The 19244-nt window shown below is 46.3% G+C and overlaps 9 non-coding genes across 9 annotated transcripts; all 9 read left to right on the top strand.

Moving 5' to 3' along the window:
* Positions 1–749: 749 nt before the first annotated feature.
* Positions 750–940, top strand: LOC130324756 (U2 spliceosomal RNA). The gene has a single exon (XR_008869706.1). It is a non-coding gene; the product is annotated as a U2 spliceosomal RNA (small nuclear RNA).
* A 2085-nt stretch (positions 941–3025) lies between these two features.
* On the top strand, positions 3026–3216 carry LOC130324755 (U2 spliceosomal RNA). Its single transcript, XR_008869705.1, has one exon. It is a non-coding gene; the product is annotated as a U2 spliceosomal RNA (small nuclear RNA).
* A 2083-nt stretch (positions 3217–5299) lies between these two features.
* LOC130324754 (U2 spliceosomal RNA) lies at positions 5300–5490 on the top strand. The gene has a single exon (XR_008869704.1). It is a non-coding gene; the product is annotated as a U2 spliceosomal RNA (small nuclear RNA).
* Positions 5491–7579: 2089 nt separating this feature from the next.
* LOC130324753 (U2 spliceosomal RNA) lies at positions 7580–7770 on the top strand. Its single transcript, XR_008869703.1, has one exon. It is a non-coding gene; the product is annotated as a U2 spliceosomal RNA (small nuclear RNA).
* A 2079-nt stretch (positions 7771–9849) lies between these two features.
* On the top strand, positions 9850–10040 carry LOC130324751 (U2 spliceosomal RNA). The gene has a single exon (XR_008869701.1). It is a non-coding gene; the product is annotated as a U2 spliceosomal RNA (small nuclear RNA).
* Positions 10041–12123: 2083 nt separating this feature from the next.
* Positions 12124–12314, top strand: LOC130324750 (U2 spliceosomal RNA). Its single transcript, XR_008869700.1, has one exon. It is a non-coding gene; the product is annotated as a U2 spliceosomal RNA (small nuclear RNA).
* Positions 12315–14399: 2085 nt separating this feature from the next.
* LOC130324749 (U2 spliceosomal RNA) lies at positions 14400–14590 on the top strand. The gene has a single exon (XR_008869699.1). It is a non-coding gene; the product is annotated as a U2 spliceosomal RNA (small nuclear RNA).
* Positions 14591–16674: 2084 nt separating this feature from the next.
* LOC130324747 (U2 spliceosomal RNA) lies at positions 16675–16865 on the top strand. Its single transcript, XR_008869698.1, has one exon. It is a non-coding gene; the product is annotated as a U2 spliceosomal RNA (small nuclear RNA).
* Positions 16866–18952: 2087 nt separating this feature from the next.
* LOC130324746 (U2 spliceosomal RNA) lies at positions 18953–19143 on the top strand. The gene has a single exon (XR_008869697.1). It is a non-coding gene; the product is annotated as a U2 spliceosomal RNA (small nuclear RNA).
* The last annotated feature ends 101 nt before the right edge of the window (positions 19144–19244 follow it).

Below are 19244 nucleotides of genomic sequence, written 5' to 3'. Positions count from 1 at the left end.
GTGTAAACAACATCTCTCCTTTGCTGTGTATGTGACTATGGAGCTGTTTGGTGATGTCGTCTATTATGGCCTTCATAGAAGCAACAGGAGATTGTTGCATCCATCTAGAACCCTCAGAACTACAGTGCTATGATGTCACTCACTTCCACAGGCCTTGCAGAGTGTAAACAACAACAACCCAGCTTTGTTGTGTATGTAACCATAGGGATTGTGATGTCACCTAGAACCTTCACAGCAGCGACAGCTTTATGAGGAGCATCAGCACTGCTCTGCCTGAGCAGAACCATCACCGCCATAGGTTGTCAAATAACCCGGATTTAACCCACACAGGTAAGTCCAATGGGGTGCAGGCATGTCCTCTATGCTTACAGCTTCCCGTGGGTGTTGGTTTGATACCGTTTGGGGACAGCCAAGGAGGCATCTGCAGGCAACAAAGGTAGGTGTGTGCTTGTGTGTGTGTTTCCTATGCAGATCCTAAGCCCAGTGTCACATGCAAGTAGGAGGAGTAAGAAGGGTTCCTGGCAAATCCGGGTTATGGATTGCATTTAAAAAGGCCCCGTGGGAGTGCAATGGGCCCCTGTCTTGCTGCTTAGCAATAATGGTATGGGTTTAGGTTCTGCTGTGTGTACTGGTGGTTGACTGCCCCCCAGCCCAGAGTGTGCATGGAAAATTGTCTGGCAGCCTCCCTGACAGCAAGCAGTGATAGTGCCCATGAAGGGGACCTTGTTGGGCCCGCCCCTTTCACGGTTATCGCTTCTCGGCCTTTTGGCTAAGATCAAGTGTAGTATCTGTTCTTATCAGTTTAATATCTGATACGTCCCCTATCTGGGGACCATATATTAAATGGATTTTTGAGAACGGGGGCCGATTTCGAAGCTTGCTTCCGTCGCCCTATGCATTGACCCGATATGGCAGTATCTTCGGGTACAGTGCACCACCCCCTTACAGGGTTAAAAAGAAAGATTCCTACTTTCATTGCTACCTGCTTGCTGGCTAGCCAGCTAGCCAGCCCTGTGGGCCTTGCTGCTGCTGCTGCTGCTGCTGCAGCCAAAAAACAAAAGGTGGTGCTGCTGCTGCTTCTGCTGCTTCTGCTTGTGTCTGGCCGCTGTTGGAGCGTCCAGGCACAGGACTTCTGCTGCTGCTGACTAAATGGCCTCCTTAATTGGATCATTTGAGTAGCCAGCACACCTGTGCAGGTAGGGCATGACATGATAGGCAGCTGCCTTGATAGCGGGTGGGTGCTGAATGTTCCTAATTGACAAAATAAGATTAATGCTTATGAAGAAATATAAAATCTCATCCCTTCCCCAATATCGCGCCACACCCCTACCCCTTAATTCCCTGGTTGAACTTGATGGACATATGTCTTTTTTCGACCGTACTAACTATGTAACTATGTAACATAACATGGGGGGGTCTCCTGGCTGTTCACACAGGTGTGTCATTGCTGTACATTGACCATGCATTGCTTCTGTGGTATTGCAAAGGCAAAGACAAATGCTTCCAGCCATCCATTGCACTAATGGATTGGTCATCAGCTGGCTGTCTATGTCCCGCATCAATATAGACCAAAGTACAGAGGGTTAGGCTATGCTATAGTGCACCTACCTGATGCATCAGAAGGTGCGAGGCCCTTGCTAAATTCTGTGCACAGACTTTGAGATCTATGCTTTAGACTGTATCTAAACCTGCTCCAACATGGACTGACATTCTGGCCTACTTTCAGCCGATGCGACTTGTCTGTCGCTGAACAGTCGCTTTTTATGTATTCAGCACCTATGTATAATGTTGTAAAAATGCTCTAGAAGCTAAAGTCGCAGAAATGTCACACATATTTGGCCTGCAACTTTCTGTGCGACAAATTCAGACAGGAAAAATCAGTATAAATCCTTAGAAAATTATCCCCCAGTGTCTCCATCTGCTGGCGGTATTGAATAAGCATTGCTGCACTGATGGGGTATGCATTAGACGAAAAAAAAGAAGAAAAAGAAGAATAATACGCCCAGAAAAGAGGCGAAAAGGAGAAAAACGTAAAAAAACGTGAAAAAAAAGTAAGAGGAAGAGAAGGGAAAAAAAGGTGGAAATGGGTTTAAAAGTGATTTCGGCGGAGAAATATATATATATATATATATATATATATATATATATATATATACGCGCACACACACATATATATAAACGTATTCTCCGTTGAGATATTGCAGCCGCTGCTGTGTCCAGGCCCAGGAGCCTTAGCACTGTGCTGTGATGTCACTCAATACCACTGACATCACTAGGTGTAAACAACATCTCTCCTTTGCTGTGTATGTGACTATGGAGCTGTTTGGTGATGTCGTCTATTATGGCCTTCATAGAAGCAACAGGAGATTGTTGCATCCATCTAGAACCCTCAGAACTACAGTGCTATGATGTCACTCACTTCCACAGGCCTTGCAGAGTGTAAACAACAACAACCCAGCTTTGTTGTGTATGTAACCATAGGGATTGTGATGTCACCTAGAACCTTCACAGCAGCGACAGCTTTATGAGGAGCATCAGCACTGCTCTGCCTGAGCAGAACCATCACCGCCATAGGTTGTCAAATAACCCGGATTTAACCCACACAGGTAAGTCCAATGGGGTGCAGGCATGTCCTCTATGCTTACAGCTTCCCGTGGGTGTTGGTTTGATACCGTTTGGGGACAGCCAAGGAGGCATCTGCAGGCAACAAAGGTAGGTGTGTGCTTGTGTGTGTGTTTCCTATGCAGATCCTAAGCCCAGTGTCACATGCAAGTAGGAGGAGTAAGAAGGGTTCCTGGCAAATCCGGGTTATGGATTGCATTTAAAAAGGCCCCGTGGGAGTGCAATGGGCCCCTGTCTTGCTGCTTAGCAATAATGGTATGGGTTTAGGTTCTGCTGTGTGTACTGGTGGTTGACTGCCCCCCAGCCCAGAGTGTGCATGGAAAATTGTCTGGCAGCCTCCCTGACAGCAAGCAGTGATAGTGCCCATGAAGGGGACCTTGTTGGGCCCGCCCCTTTCACGGTTATCGCTTCTCGGCCTTTTGGCTAAGATCAAGTGTAGTATCTGTTCTTATCAGTTTAATATCTGATACGTCCCCTATCTGGGGACCATATATTAAATGGATTTTTGAGAACGGGGGCCGATTTCGAAGCTTGCTTCCGTCGCCCTATGCATTGACCCGATATGGCAGTATCTTCGGGTACAGTGCACCACCCCCTTACAGGGTTAAAAAGAAAGATTCCTACTTTCATTGCTACCTGCTTGCTGGCTAGCCAGCTAGCCAGCCCTGTGGGCCTTGCTGCTGCTGCTGCTGCTGCTGCAGCCAAAAAACAAAAGGTGGTGCTGCTGCTGCTTCTGCTGCTTCTGCTTGTGTCTGGCCGCTGTTGGAGCGTCCAGGCACAGGACTTCTGCTGCTGCTGACTAAATGGCCTCCTTAATTGGATCATTTGAGTAGCCAGCACACCTGTGCAGGTAGGGCATGACATGATAGGCAGCTGCCTTGATAGCGGGTGGGTGCTGAATGTTCCTAATTGACAAAATAAGATTAATGCTTATGAAGAAATATAAAATCTCATCCCTTCCCCAATATCGCGCCACACCCCTACCCCTTAATTCCCTGGTTGAACTTGATGGACATATGTCTTTTTTCGACCGTACTAACTATGTAACTATGTAACATAACATGGGGGGGTCTCCTGGCTGTTCACACAGGTGTGTCATTGCTGTACATTGACCATGCATTGCTTCTGTGGTATTGCAAAGGCAAAGACAAATGCTTCCAGCCATCCATTGCACTAATGGATTGGTCATCAGCTGGCTGTCTATGTCCCGCATCAATATAGACCAAAGTACAGAGGGTTAGGCTATGCTATTGTGCACCTACCTGATGCATCAGAAGGTGCGAGGCCCTTGCTAAATTCTGTGCACAGACTTTGAGATCTATGCTTTAGACTGTATCTAAACCTGCTCCAACATGGACTGACATTCTGGCCTACTTTCAGCCGATGCGACTTGTCTGTCGCTGAACAGTCGCTTTTTATGTATTCAGCACCTATGTATAATGTTGTAAAAATGCTCTAGAAGCTAAAGTCGCAGAAATGTCACACATATTTGGCCTGCAACTTTCTGTGCGACAAATTCAGACAGGAAAAATCAGTATAAATCCTTAGAAAATTATCCCCCAGTGTCTCCATCTGCTGGCGGTATTGAATAAGCATTGCTGCACTGATGGGGTATGCATTAGACGAAAAAAAAGAAGAAAAAGAAGAATAATACGCCCAGAAAAGAGGCGAAAAGGAGAAAAACGTAAAAAAACGTGAAAAAAAAGTAAGAGGAAGAGAAGGGAAAAAAAGGTGGAAATGGGTTTAAAAGTGATTTCGGCGGAGAAAAAAATATATATATATATATATATATATATATATATATACGCGCACACACACACATATATATAAACGTATTCTCCGTTGAGATATTGCAGCCGCTGCTGTGTCCAGGCCCAGGAGCCTTAGCACTGTGCTGTGATGTCACTCAATACCACTGACATCACTAGGTGTAAACAACATCTCTCCTTTGCTGTGTATGTGACTATGGAGCTGTTTGGTGATGTCGTCTATTATGGCCTTCATAGAAGCAACAGGAGATTGTTGCATCCATCTAGAACCCTCAGAACTACAGTGCTATGATGTCACTCACTTCCACAGGCCTTGCAGAGTGTAAACAACAACAACCCAGCTTTGTTGTGTATGTAACCATAGGGATTGTGATGTCACCTAGAACCTTCACAGCAGCGACAGCTTTATGAGGAGCATCAGCACTGCTCTGCCTGAGCAGAACCATCACCGCCATAGGTTGTCAAATAACCCGGATTTAACCCACACAGGTAAGTCCAATGGGGTGCAGGCATGTCCTCTATGCTTACAGCTTCCCGTGGGTGTTGGTTTGATACCGTTTGGGGACAGCCAAGGAGGCATCTGCAGGCAACAAAGGTAGGTGTGTGCTTGTGTGTGTGTTTCCTATGCAGATCCTAAGCCCAGTGTCACATGCAAGTAGGAGGAGTAAGAAGGGTTCCTGGCAAATCCGGGTTATGGATTGCATTTAAAAAGGCCCCGTGGGAGTGCAATGGGCCCCTGTCTTGCTGCTTAGCAATAATGGTATGGGTTTAGGTTCTGCTGTGTGTACTGGTGGTTGACTGCCCCCCAGCCCAGAGTGTGCATGGAAAATTGTCTGGCAGCCTCCCTGACAGCAAGCAGTGATAGTGCCCATGAAGGGGACCTTGTTGGGCCCGCCCCTTTCACGGTTATCGCTTCTCGGCCTTTTGGCTAAGATCAAGTGTAGTATCTGTTCTTATCAGTTTAATATCTGATACGTCCCCTATCTGGGGACCATATATTAAATGGATTTTTGAGAACGGGGGCCGATTTCGAAGCTTGCTTCCGTCGCCCTATGCATTGACCCGATATGGCAGTATCTTCGGGTACAGTGCACCACCCCCTTACAGGGTTAAAAAGAAAGATTCCTACTTTCATTGCTACCTGCTTGCTGGCTAGCCAGCTAGCCAGCCCTGTGGGCCTTGCTGCTGCTGCTGCTGCTGCTGCAGCCAAAAAACAAAAGGTGGTGCTGCTGCTGCTTCTGCTGCTTCTGCTTGTGTCTGGCCGCTGTTGGAGCGTCCAGGCACAGGACTTCTGCTGCTGCTGACTAAATGGCCTCCTTAATTGGATCATTTGAGTAGCCAGCACACCTGTGCAGGTAGGGCATGACATGATAGGCAGCTGCCTTGATAGCGGGTGGGTGCTGAATGTTCCTAATTGACAAAATAAGATTAATGCTTATGAAGAAATATAAAATCTCATCCCTTCCCCAATATCGCGCCACACCCCTACCCCTTAATTCCCTGGTTGAACTTGATGGACATATGTCTTTTTTCGACCGTACTAACTATGTAACTATGTAACATAACATGGGGGGGTCTCCTGGCTGTTCACACAGGTGTGTCATTGCTGTACATTGACCATGCATTGCTTCTGTGGTATTGCAAAGGCAAAGACAAATGCTTCCAGCCATCCATTGCACTAATGGATTGGTCATCAGCTGGCTGTCTATGTCCCGCATCAATATAGACCAAAGTACAGAGGGTTAGGCTATGCTATAGTGCACCTACCTGATGCATCAGAAGGTGCGAGGCCCTTGCTAAATTCTGTGCACAGACTTTGAGATCTATGCTTTAGACTGTATCTAAACCTGCTCCAACATGGACTGACATTCTGGCCTACTTTCAGCCGATGCGACTTGTCTGTCGCTGAACAGTCGCTTTTTATGTATTCAGCACCTATGTATAATGTTGTAAAAATGCTCTAGAAGCTAAAGTCGCAGAAATGTCACACATATTTGGCCTGCAACTTTCTGTGCGACAAATTCAGACAGGAAAAATCAGTATAAATCCTTAGAAAATTATCCCCCAGTGTCTCCATCTGCTGGCGGTATTGAATAAGCATTGCTGCACTGATGGGGTATGCATTAGACGAAAAAAAAGAAGAAAAAGAAGAATAATACGCCCAGAAAAGAGGCGAAAAGGAGAAAAACGTAAAAAAACGTGAAAAAAAAGTAAGAGGAAGAGAAGGGAAAAAAAGGTGGAAATGGGTTTAAAAGTGATTTCGGCGGAGAAATATATATATATATATATATATATATATATATATATATATATATATACGCGCACACACACATATATATAAACGTATTCTCCGTTGAGATATTGCAGCCGCTGCTGTGTCCAGGCCCAGGAGCCTTAGCACTGTGCTGTGATGTCACTCAATACCACTGACATCACTAGGTGTAAACAACATCTCTCCTTTGCTGTGTATGTGACTATGGAGCTGTTTGGTGATGTCGTCTATTATGGCCTTCATAGAAGCAACAGGAGATTGTTGCATCCATCTAGAACCCTCAGAACTACAGTGCTATGATGTCACTCACTTCCACAGGCCTTGCAGAGTGTAAACAACAACAACCCAGCTTTGTTGTGTATGTAACCATAGGGATTGTGATGTCACCTAGAACCTTCACAGCAGCGACAGCTTTATGAGGAGCATCAGCACTGCTCTGCCTGAGCAGAACCATCACCGCCATAGGTTGTCAAATAACCCGGATTTAACCCACACAGGTAAGTCCAATGGGGTGCAGGCATGTCCTCTATGCTTACAGCTTCCCGTGGGTGTTGGTTTGATACCGTTTGGGGACAGCCAAGGAGGCATCTGCAGGCAACAAAGGTAGGTGTGTGCTTGTGTGTGTGTTTCCTATGCAGATCCTAAGCCCAGTGTCACATGCAAGTAGGAGGAGTAAGAAGGGTTCCTGGCAAATCCGGGTTATGGATTGCATTTAAAAAGGCCCCGTGGGAGTGCAATGGGCCCCTGTCTTGCTGCTTAGCAATAATGGTATGGGTTTAGGTTCTGCTGTGTGTACTGGTGGTTGACTGCCCCCCAGCCCAGAGTGTGCATGGAAAATTGTCTGGCAGCCTCCCTGACAGCAAGCAGTGATAGTGCCCATGAAGGGGACCTTGTTGGGCCCGCCCCTTTCACGGTTATCGCTTCTCGGCCTTTTGGCTAAGATCAAGTGTAGTATCTGTTCTTATCAGTTTAATATCTGATACGTCCCCTATCTGGGGACCATATATTAAATGGATTTTTGAGAACGGGGGCCGATTTCGAAGCTTGCTTCCGTCGCCCTATGCATTGACCCGATATGGCAGTATCTTCGGGTACAGTGCACCACCCCCTTACAGGGTTAAAAAGAAAGATTCCTACTTTCATTGCTACCTGCTTGCTGGCTAGCCAGCTAGCCAGCCCTGTGGGCCTTGCTGCTGCTGCTGCTGCTGCTGCAGCCAAAAAACAAAAGGTGGTGCTGCTGCTGCTTCTGCTGCTTCTGCTTGTGTCTGGCCGCTGTTGGAGCGTCCAGGCACAGGACTTCTGCTGCTGCTGACTAAATGGCCTCCTTAATTGGATCATTTGAGTAGCCAGCACACCTGTGCAGGTAGGGCATGACATGATAGGCAGCTGCCTTGATAGCGGGTGGGTGCTGAATGTTCCTAATTGACAAAATAAGATTAATGCTTATGAAGAAATATAAAATCTCATCCCTTCCCCAATATCGCGCCACACCCCTACCCCTTAATTCCCTGGTTGAACTTGATGGACATATGTCTTTTTTCGACCGTACTAACTATGTAACTATGTAACATAACATGGGGGGGTCTCCTGGCTGTTCACACAGGTGTGTCATTGCTGTACATTGACCATGCATTGCTTCTGTGGTATTGCAAAGGCAAAGACAAATGCTTCCAGCCATCCATTGCACTAATGGATTGGTCATCAGCTGGCTGTCTATGTCCCGCATCAATATAGACCAAAGTACAGAGGGTTAGGCTATGCTATTGTGCACCTACCTGATGCATCAGAAGGTGCGAGGCCCTTGCTAAATTCTGTGCACAGACTTTGAGATCTATGCTTTAGACTGTATCTAAACCTGCTCCAACATGGACTGACATTCTGGCCTACTTTCAGCCGATGCGACTTGTCTGTCGCTGAACAGTCGCTTTTTATGTATTCAGCACCTATGTATAATGTTGTAAAAATGCTCTAGAAGCTAAAGTCGCAGAAATGTCACACATATTTGGCCTGCAACTTTCTGTGCGACAAATTCAGACAGGAAAAATCAGTATAAATCCTTAGAAAATTATCCCCCAGTGTCTCCATCTGCTGGCGGTATTGAATAAGCATTGCTGCACTGATGGGGTATGCATTAGACGAAAAAAAAGAAGAAAAAGAAGAATAATACGCCCAGAAAAGAGGCGAAAAGGAGAAAAACGTAAAAAAACGTGAAAAAAAAGTAAGAGGAAGAGAAGGGAAAAAAAGGTGGAAATGGGTTTAAAAGTGATTTCGGCGGAGAAAAAAATATATATATATATATATATATATATATATACGCGCACACACACACATATATATAAACGTATTCTCCGTTGAGATATTGCAGCCGCTGCTGTGTCCAGGCCCAGGAGCCTTAGCACTGTGCTGTGATGTCACTCAATACCACTGACATCACTAGGTGTAAACAACATCTCTCCTTTGCTGTGTATGTGACTATGGAGCTGTTTGGTGATGTCGTCTATTATGGCCTTCATAGAAGCAACAGGAGATTGTTGCATCCATCTAGAACCCTCAGAACTACAGTGCTATGATGTCACTCACTTCCACAGGCCTTGCAGAGTGTAAACAACAACAACCCAGCTTTGTTGTGTATGTAACCATAGGGATTGTGATGTCACCTAGAACCTTCACAGCAGCGACAGCTTTATGAGGAGCATCAGCACTGCTCTGCCTGAGCAGAACCATCACCGCCATAGGTTGTCAAATAACCCGGATTTAACCCACACAGGTAAGTCCAATGGGGTGCAGGCATGTCCTCTATGCTTACAGCTTCCCGTGGGTGTTGGTTTGATACCGTTTGGGGACAGCCAAGGAGGCATCTGCAGGCAACAAAGGTAGGTGTGTGCTTGTGTGTGTGTTTCCTATGCAGATCCTAAGCCCAGTGTCACATGCAAGTAGGAGGAGTAAGAAGGGTTCCTGGCAAATCCGGGTTATGGATTGCATTTAAAAAGGCCCCGTGGGAGTGCAATGGGCCCCTGTCTTGCTGCTTAGCAATAATGGTATGGGTTTAGGTTCTGCTGTGTGTACTGGTGGTTGACTGCCCCCCAGCCCAGAGTGTGCATGGAAAATTGTCTGGCAGCCTCCCTGACAGCAAGCAGTGATAGTGCCCATGAAGGGGACCTTGTTGGGCCCGCCCCTTTCACGGTTATCGCTTCTCGGCCTTTTGGCTAAGATCAAGTGTAGTATCTGTTCTTATCAGTTTAATATCTGATACGTCCCCTATCTGGGGACCATATATTAAATGGATTTTTGAGAACGGGGGCCGATTTCGAAGCTTGCTTCCGTCGCCCTATGCATTGACCCGATATGGCAGTATCTTCGGGTACAGTGCACCACCCCCTTACAGGGTTAAAAAGAAAGATTCCTACTTTCATTGCTACCTGCTTGCTGGCTAGCCAGCTAGCCAGCCCTGTGGGCCTTGCTGCTGCTGCTGCTGCTGCTGCAGCCAAAAAACAAAAGGTGGTGCTGCTGCTGCTTCTGCTGCTTCTGCTTGTGTCTGGCCGCTGTTGGAGCGTCCAGGCACAGGACTTCTGCTGCTGCTGACTAAATGGCCTCCTTAATTGGATCATTTGAGTAGCCAGCACACCTGTGCAGGTAGGGCATGACATGATAGGCAGCTGCCTTGATAGCGGGTGGGTGCTGAATGTTCCTAATTGACAAAATAAGATTAATGCTTATGAAGAAATATAAAATCTCATCCCTTCCCCAATATCGCGCCACACCCCTACCCCTTAATTCCCTGGTTGAACTTGATGGACATATGTCTTTTTTCGACCGTACTAACTATGTAACTATGTAACATAACATGGGGGGGTCTCCTGGCTGTTCACACAGGTGTGTCATTGCTGTACATTGACCATGCATTGCTTCTGTGGTATTGCAAAGGCAAAGACAAATGCTTCCAGCCATCCATTGCACTAATGGATTGGTCATCAGCTGGCTGTCTATGTCCCGCATCAATATAGACCAAAGTACAGAGGGTTAGGCTATGCTATAGTGCACCTACCTGATGCATCAGAAGGTGCGAGGCCCTTGCTAAATTCTGTGCACAGACTTTGAGATCTATGCTTTAGACTGTATCTAAACCTGCTCCAACATGGACTGACATTCTGGCCTACTTTCAGCCGATGCGACTTGTCTGTCGCTGAACAGTCGCTTTTTATGTATTCAGCACCTATGTATAATGTTGTAAAAATGCTCTAGAAGCTAAAGTCGCAGAAATGTCACACATATTTGGCCTGCAACTTTCTGTGCGACAAATTCAGACAGGAAAAATCAGTATAAATCCTTAGAAAATTATCCCCCAGTGTCTCCATCTGCTGGCGGTATTGAATAAGCATTGCTGCACTGATGGGGTATGCATTAGACGAAAAAAAAGAAGAAAAAGAAGAATAATACGCCCAGAAAAGAGGCGAAAAGGAGAAAAACGTAAAAAAACGTGAAAAAAAAGTAAGAGGAAGAGAAGGGAAAAAAAGGTGGAAATGGGTTTAAAAGTGATTTCGGCGGAGAAAAAAATATATATATATATATATATATATATATATATATACGCGCACACACACACATATATATAAACGTATTCTCCGTTGAGATATTGCAGCCGCTGCTGTGTCCAGGCCCAGGAGCCTTAGCACTGTGCTGTGATGTCACTCAATACCACTGACATCACTAGGTGTAAACAACATCTCTCCTTTGCTGTGTATGTGACTATGGAGCTGTTTGGTGATGTCGTCTATTATGGCCTTCATAGAAGCAACAGGAGATTGTTGCATCCATCTAGAACCCTCAGAACTACAGTGCTATGATGTCACTCACTTCCACAGGCCTTGCAGAGTGTAAACAACAACAACCCAGCTTTGTTGTGTATGTAACCATAGGGATTGTGATGTCACCTAGAACCTTCACAGCAGCGACAGCTTTATGAGGAGCATCAGCACTGCTCTGCCTGAGCAGAACCATCACCGCCATAGGTTGTCAAATAACCCGGATTTAACCCACACAGGTAAGTCCAATGGGGTGCAGGCATGTCCTCTATGCTTACAGCTTCCCGTGGGTGTTGGTTTGATACCGTTTGGGGACAGCCAAGGAGGCATCTGCAGGCAACAAAGGTAGGTGTGTGCTTGTGTGTGTGTTTCCTATGCAGATCCTAAGCCCAGTGTCACATGCAAGTAGGAGGAGTAAGAAGGGTTCCTGGCAAATCCGGGTTATGGATTGCATTTAAAAAGGCCCCGTGGGAGTGCAATGGGCCCCTGTCTTGCTGCTTAGCAATAATGGTATGGGTTTAGGTTCTGCTGTGTGTACTGGTGGTTGACTGCCCCCCAGCCCAGAGTGTGCATGGAAAATTGTCTGGCAGCCTCCCTGACAGCAAGCAGTGATAGTGCCCATGAAGGGGACCTTGTTGGGCCCGCCCCTTTCACGGTTATCGCTTCTCGGCCTTTTGGCTAAGATCAAGTGTAGTATCTGTTCTTATCAGTTTAATATCTGATACGTCCCCTATCTGGGGACCATATATTAAATGGATTTTTGAGAACGGGGGCCGATTTCGAAGCTTGCTTCCGTCGCCCTATGCATTGACCCGATATGGCAGTATCTTCGGGTACAGTGCACCACCCCCTTACAGGGTTAAAAAGAAAGATTCCTACTTTCATTGCTACCTGCTTGCTGGCTAGCCAGCTAGCCAGCCCTGTGGGCCTTGCTGCTGCTGCTGCTGCTGCTGCAGCCAAAAAACAAAAGGTGGTGCTGCTGCTGCTTCTGCTGCTTCTGCTTGTGTCTGGCCGCTGTTGGAGCGTCCAGGCACAGGACTTCTGCTGCTGCTGACTAAATGGCCTCCTTAATTGGATCATTTGAGTAGCCAGCACACCTGTGCAGGTAGGGCATGACATGATAGGCAGCTGCCTTGATAGCGGGTGGGTGCTGAATGTTCCTAATTGACAAAATAAGATTAATGCTTATGAAGAAATATAAAATCTCATCCCTTCCCCAATATCGCGCCACACCCCTACCCCTTAATTCCCTGGTTGAACTTGATGGACATATGTCTTTTTTCGACCGTACTAACTATGTAACTATGTAACATAACATGGGGGGGTCTCCTGGCTGTTCACACAGGTGTGTCATTGCTGTACATTGACCATGCATTGCTTCTGTGGTATTGCAAAGGCAAAGACAAATGCTTCCAGCCATCCATTGCACTAATGGATTGGTCATCAGCTGGCTGTCTATGTCCCGCATCAATATAGACCAAAGTACAGAGGGTTAGGCTATGCTATAGTGCACCTACCTGATGCATCAGAAGGTGCGAGGCCCTTGCTAAATTCTGTGCACAGACTTTGAGATCTATGCTTTAGACTGTATCTAAACCTGCTCCAACATGGACTGACATTCTGGCCTACTTTCAGCCGATGCGACTTGTCTGTCGCTGAACAGTCGCTTTTTATGTATTCAGCACCTATGTATAATGTTGTAAAAATGCTCTAGAAGCTAAAGTCGCAGAAATGTCACACATATTTGGCCTGCAACTTTCTGTGCGACAAATTCAGACAGGAAAAATCAGTATAAATCCTTAGAAAATTATCCCCCAGTGTCTCCATCTGCTGGCGGTATTGAATAAGCATTGCTGCACTGATGGGGTATGTATTAGACGAAAAAAAAGAAGAAAAAGAAGAATAATACGCCCAGAAAAGAGGCGAAAAGGAGAAAAACGTAAAAAAACGTGAAAAAAAAGTAAGAGGAAGAGAAGGGAAAAAAAGGTGGAAATGGGTTTAAAAGTGATTTCGGCGGAGAAATATATATATATATATATATATATATATATATATATATATACGCGCACACACACACATATATATAAACGTATTCTCCGTTGAGATATTGCAGCCGCTGCTGTGTCCAGGCCCAGGAGCCTTAGCACTGTGCTGTGATGTCACTCAATACCACTGACATCACTAGGTGTAAACAACATCTCTCCTTTGCTGTGTATGTGACTATGGAGCTGTTTGGTGATGTCGTCTATTATGGCCTTCATAGAAGCAACAGGAGATTGTTGCATCCATCTAGAACCCTCAGAACTACAGTGCTATGATGTCACTCACTTCCACAGGCCTTGCAGAGTGTAAACAACAACAACCCAGCTTTGTTGTGTATGTAACCATAGGGATTGTGATGTCACCTAGAACCTTCACAGCAGCGACAGCTTTATGAGGAGCATCAGCACTGCTCTGCCTGAGCAGAACCATCACCGCCATAGGTTGTCAAATAACCCGGATTTAACCCACACAGGTAAGTCCAATGGGGTGCAGGCATGTCCTCTATGCTTACAGCTTCCCGTGGGTGTTGGTTTGATACCGTTTGGGGACAGCCAAGGAGGCATCTGCAGGCAACAAAGGTAGGTGTGTGCTTGTGTGTGTGTTTCCTATGCAGATCCTAAGCCCAGTGTCACATGCAAGTAGGAGGAGTAAGAAGGGTTCCTGGCAAATTCGGGTTATGGATTGCATTTAAAAAGGCCCCGTGGGAGTGCAATGGGCCCCTGTCTTGCTGCTTAGCAATAATGGTATGGGTTTAGGTTCTGCTGTGTGTACTGGTGGTTGACTGCCCCCCAGCCCAGAGTGTGCATGGAAAATTGTCTGGCAGCCTCCCTGACAGCAAGCAGTGATAGTGCCCATGAAGGGGACCTTGTTGGGCCCGCCCCTTTCACGGTTATCGCTTCTCGGCCTTTTGGCTAAGATCAAGTGTAGTATCTGTTCTTATCAGTTTAATATCTGATACGTCCCCTATCTGGGGACCATATATTAAATGGATTTTTGAGAACGGGGGCCGATTTCGAAGCTTGCTTCCGTCGCCCTATGCATTGACCCGATATGGCAGTATCTTCGGGTACAGTGCACCACCCCCTTACAGGGTTAAAAAGAAAGATTCCTACTTTCATTGCTACCTGCTTGCTGGCTAGCCAGCTAGCCAGCCCTGTGGGCCTTGCTGCTGCTGCTGCTGCTGCTGCTGCAGCCAAAAAACAAAAGGTGGTGCTGCTGCTGCTTCTGCTGCTTCTGCTTGTGTCTGGCCGCTGTTGGAGCGTCCAGGCACAGGACTTCTGCTGCTGCTGACTAAATGGCCTCCTTAATTGGATCATTTGAGTAGCCAGCACACCTGTGCAGGTAGGGCATGACATGATAGGCAGCTGCCTTGATAGCGGGTGGGTGCTGAATGTTCCTAATTGACAAAATAAGATTAATGCTTATGAAGAAATATAAAATCTCATCCCTTCCCCAATATCGCGCCACACCCCTACCCCTTAATTCCCTGGTTGAACTTGATGGACATATGTCTTTTTTCGACCGTACTAACTATGTAACTATGTAACATAACATGGGGGGGTCTCCTGGCTGTTCACACAGGTGTGTCATTGCTGTACATTGACCATGCATTGCTTCTGTGGTATTGCAAAGGCAAAGACAAATGCTTCCAGCCATCCATTGCACTAATGGATTGGTCATCAGCTGGCTGTCTATGTCCCGCATCAATATAGACCAAAGTACAGAGGGTTAGGCTATGCTATAGTGCACCTACCTGATGCATCAGAAGGTGCGAGGCCCTTGCTAAATTCTGTGCACAGACTTTGAGATCTATGCTTTAGACTGTATCTAAACCTGCTCCAACATGGACTGACATTCTGGCCTACTTTCAGCCGATGCGACTTGTCTGTCGCTGAACAGTCGCTTTTTATGTATTCAGCACCTATGTATAATGTTGTGAAAATGCTCTAGAAGCTAAAGTCGCAGAAATGTCACACATATTTGGCCTGCAACTTTCTGTGCGACAAATTCAGACAGGAAAAATCAGTATAAATCCTTAGAAAATTATCCCCCAGTGTCTCCATCTGCTGGCGGTATTGAATAAGCATTGCTGCACTGATGGGGTATGCATTAGACGAAAAAAAAGAAGAAAAAGAAGAATAATACGCCCAGAAAAGAGGCGAAAAGGAGAAAAACGTAAAAAAACGTGAAAAAAAAGTAAGAGGAAGAGAAGGGAAAAAAAGGTGGAAATGGGTTTAAAAGTGATTTCGGCGGAGAAATATATATATATATATATATATATATATATATATATACGCGCACACACACACATATATATAAACGTATTCTCCGTTGAGATATTGCAGCCGCTGCTGTGTCCAGGCCCAGGAGCCTTAGCACTGTGCTGTGATGTCACTCAATACCACTGACATCACTAGGTGTAAACAACATCTCTCCTTTGCTGTGTATGTGACTATGGAGCTGTTTGGTGATGTCGTCTATTATGGCCTTCATAGAAGCAACAGGAGATTGTTGCATCCATCTAGAACCCTCAGAACTACAGTGCTATGATGTCACTCACTTCCACAGGCCTTGCAGAGTGTAAACAACAACAACCCAGCTTTGTTGTGTATGTAACCATAGGGATTGTGATGTCACCTAGAACCTTCACAGCAGCGACAGCTTTATGAGGAGCATCAGCACTGCTCTGCCTGAGCAGAACCATCACCGCCATAGGTTGTCAAATAACCCGGATTTAACCCACACAGGTAAGTCCAATGGGGTGCAGGCATGTCCTCTATGCTTACAGCTTCCCGTGGGTGTTGGTTTGATACCGTTTGGGGACAGCCAAGGAGGCATCTGCAGGCAACAAAGGTAGGTGTGTGCTTGTGTGTGTGTTTCCTATGCAGATCCTAAGCCCAGTGTCACATGCAAGTAGGAGGAGTAAGAAGGGTTCCTGGCAAATCCGGGTTATGGATTGCATTTAAAAAGGCCCCGTGGGAGTGCAATGGGCCCCTGTCTTGCTGCTTAGCAATAATGGTATGGGTTTAGGTTCTGCTGTGTGTACTGGTGGTTGACTGCCCCCCAGCCCAGAGTGTGCATGGAAAATTGTCTGGCAGCCTCCCTGACAGCAAGCAGTGATAGTGCCCATGAAGGGGACCTTGTTGGGCCCGCCCCTTTCACGGTTATCGCTTCTCGGCCTTTTGGCTAAGATCAAGTGTAGTATCTGTTCTTATCAGTTTAATATCTGATACGTCCCCTATCTGGGGACCATATATTAAATGGATTTTTGAGAACGGGGGCCGATTTCGAAGCTTGCTTCCGTCGCCCTATGCATTGACCCGATATGGCAGTATCTTCGGGTACAGTGCACCACCCCCTTACAGGGTTAAAAAGAAAGATTCCTACTTTCATTGCTACCTGCTTGCTGGCTAGCCAGCTAGCCAGCCCTGTGGGCCTTGCTGCTGCTGCTGCTGCTGCTGCAGCCAAAAAACAAAAGGTGGTGCTGCTGCTGCTTCTGCTGCTTCTGCTTGTGTCTGGCCGCTGTTGGAGCGTCCAGGCACAGGACTTCTGCTGCTGCTGACTAAATGGCCTCCTTAATTGGATCATTTGAGTAGCCAGCACACCTGTGCAGGTAGGGCATGACATGATAGGCAGCTGCCTTGATAGCGGGTGGGTGCTGAATGTTCCTAATTGACAAAATAAGATTAATGCTTATGAAGAAATATAAAATCTCATCCCTTCCCCAATATCGCGCCACACCCCTACCCCTTAATTCCCTGGTTGAACTTGATGGACATATGTCTTTTTTCGACCGTACTAACTATGTAACTATGTAACATAACATGGGGGGGTCTCCTGGCTGTTCACACAGGTGTGTCATTGCTGTACATTGACCATGCATTGCTTCTGTGGTATTGCAAAGGCAAAGACAAATGCTTCCAGCCATCCATTGCACTAATGGATTGGTCATCAGCTGGCTGTCTATGTCCCGCATCAATATAGACCAAAGTACAGAGGGTTAGGCTATGCTATAGTGCACCTACCTGATGCATCAGAAGGTGCGAGGCCCTTGCTAAATTCTGTGCACAGACTTTGAGATCTATGCTTTAGACTGTATCTAAACCTGCTCCAACATGGACTGACATTCTGGCCTACTTTCAGCCGATGCGACTTGTCTGTCGCTGAACAGTCGCTTTTTATGTATTCAGCACCTATGTATAATGTTGTAAAAATGCTCTAGAAGCTAAAGTCGCAGAAATGTCACACATATTTGGCCTGCAACTTTCTGTGCGACAAATTCAGACAGGAAAAATCAGTATAAATCCTTAGAAAATTATCCCCCAGTGTCTCCATCTGCTGGCGGTATTGAATAAGCATTGCTGCACTGATGGGGTATGCATTAGACGAAAAAAAAGAAGAAAAAGAAGAATAATACGCCCAGAAAAGAGGCGAAAAGGAGAAAAACGTAAAAAAACGTGAAAAAAAAGTAAGAGGAAGAGAAGGGAAAAAAAGGTGGAAATGGGTTTAAAAGTGATTTCGGCGGAGAAATATATATATATATATATATATATATATATATATATATATATACGCGCACACACACACATATATATAAACGTATTCTCCGTTGAGATATTGCAGCCGCTGCTGTGTCCAGGCCCAGGAGCCTTAGCACTGTGCTGTGATGTCACTCAATACCACTGACATCACTAGGTGTAAACAACATCTCTCCTTTGCTGTGTATGTGACTATGGAGCTGTTTGGTGATGTCGTCTATTATGGCCTTCATAGAAGCAACAGGAGATTGTTGCATCCATCTAGAACCCTCAGAACTACAGTGCTATGATGTCACTCACTTCCACAGGCCTTGCAGAGTGTAAACAACAACAACCCAGCTTTGTTGTGTATGTAACCATAGGGATTGTGATGTCACCTAGAACCTTCACAGCAGCGACAGCTTTATGAGGAGCATCAGCACTGCTCTGCCTGAGCAGAACCATCACCGCCATAGGTTGTCAAATAACCCGGATTTAACCCACACAGGTAAGTCCAATGGGGTGCAGGCATGTCCTCTATGCTTACAGCTTCCCGTGGGTGTTGGTTTGATACCGTTTGGGGACAGCCAAGGAGGCATCTGCAGGCAACAAAGGTAGGTGTGTGCTTGTGTGTGTGTTTCCTATGCAGATCCTAAGCCCAGTGTCACATGCAAGTAGGAGGAGTAAGAAGGGTTCCTGGCAAATCCGGGTTATGGATTGCATTTAAAAAGGCCCCGTGGGAGTGCAATGGGCCCCTGTCTTGCTGCTTAGCAATAATGGTATGGGTTTAGGTTCTGCTGTGTGTACTGGTGGTTGACTGCCCCCCAGCCCAGAGTGTGCATGGAAAATTGTCTGGCAGCCTCCCTGACAGCAAGCAGTGATAGTGCCCATGAAGGGGACCTTGTTGGGCCCGCCCCTTTCACGGTTATCGCTTCTCGGCCTTTTGGCTAAGATCAAGTGTAGTATCTGTTCTTATCAGTTTAATATCTGATACGTCCCCTATCTGGGGACCATATATTAAATGGATTTTTGAGAACGGGGGCCGATTTCGAAGCTTGCTTCCGTCGCCCTATGCATTGACCCGATATGGCAGTATCTTCGGGTACAGTGCACCACCCCCTTACAGGGTTAAAAAGAAAGATTCCTACTTTCATTGCTACCTGCTTGCTGGCTAGCCAGCTAGCCAGCCCTGTGGGCCTTGCTGCTGCTGCTGCTGCTG

The sequence above is a fragment of the Hyla sarda genome, unplaced genomic scaffold (assembly GCF_029499605.1).
Source record: "Hyla sarda isolate aHylSar1 unplaced genomic scaffold, aHylSar1.hap1 scaffold_266, whole genome shotgun sequence".
NCBI lineage: Eukaryota > Metazoa > Chordata > Amphibia > Anura > Hylidae > Hyla > Hyla sarda.
Note: the sequence above shows the minus strand (reverse complement) of the source record. Positions and strands in the feature narration are given on the sequence as shown.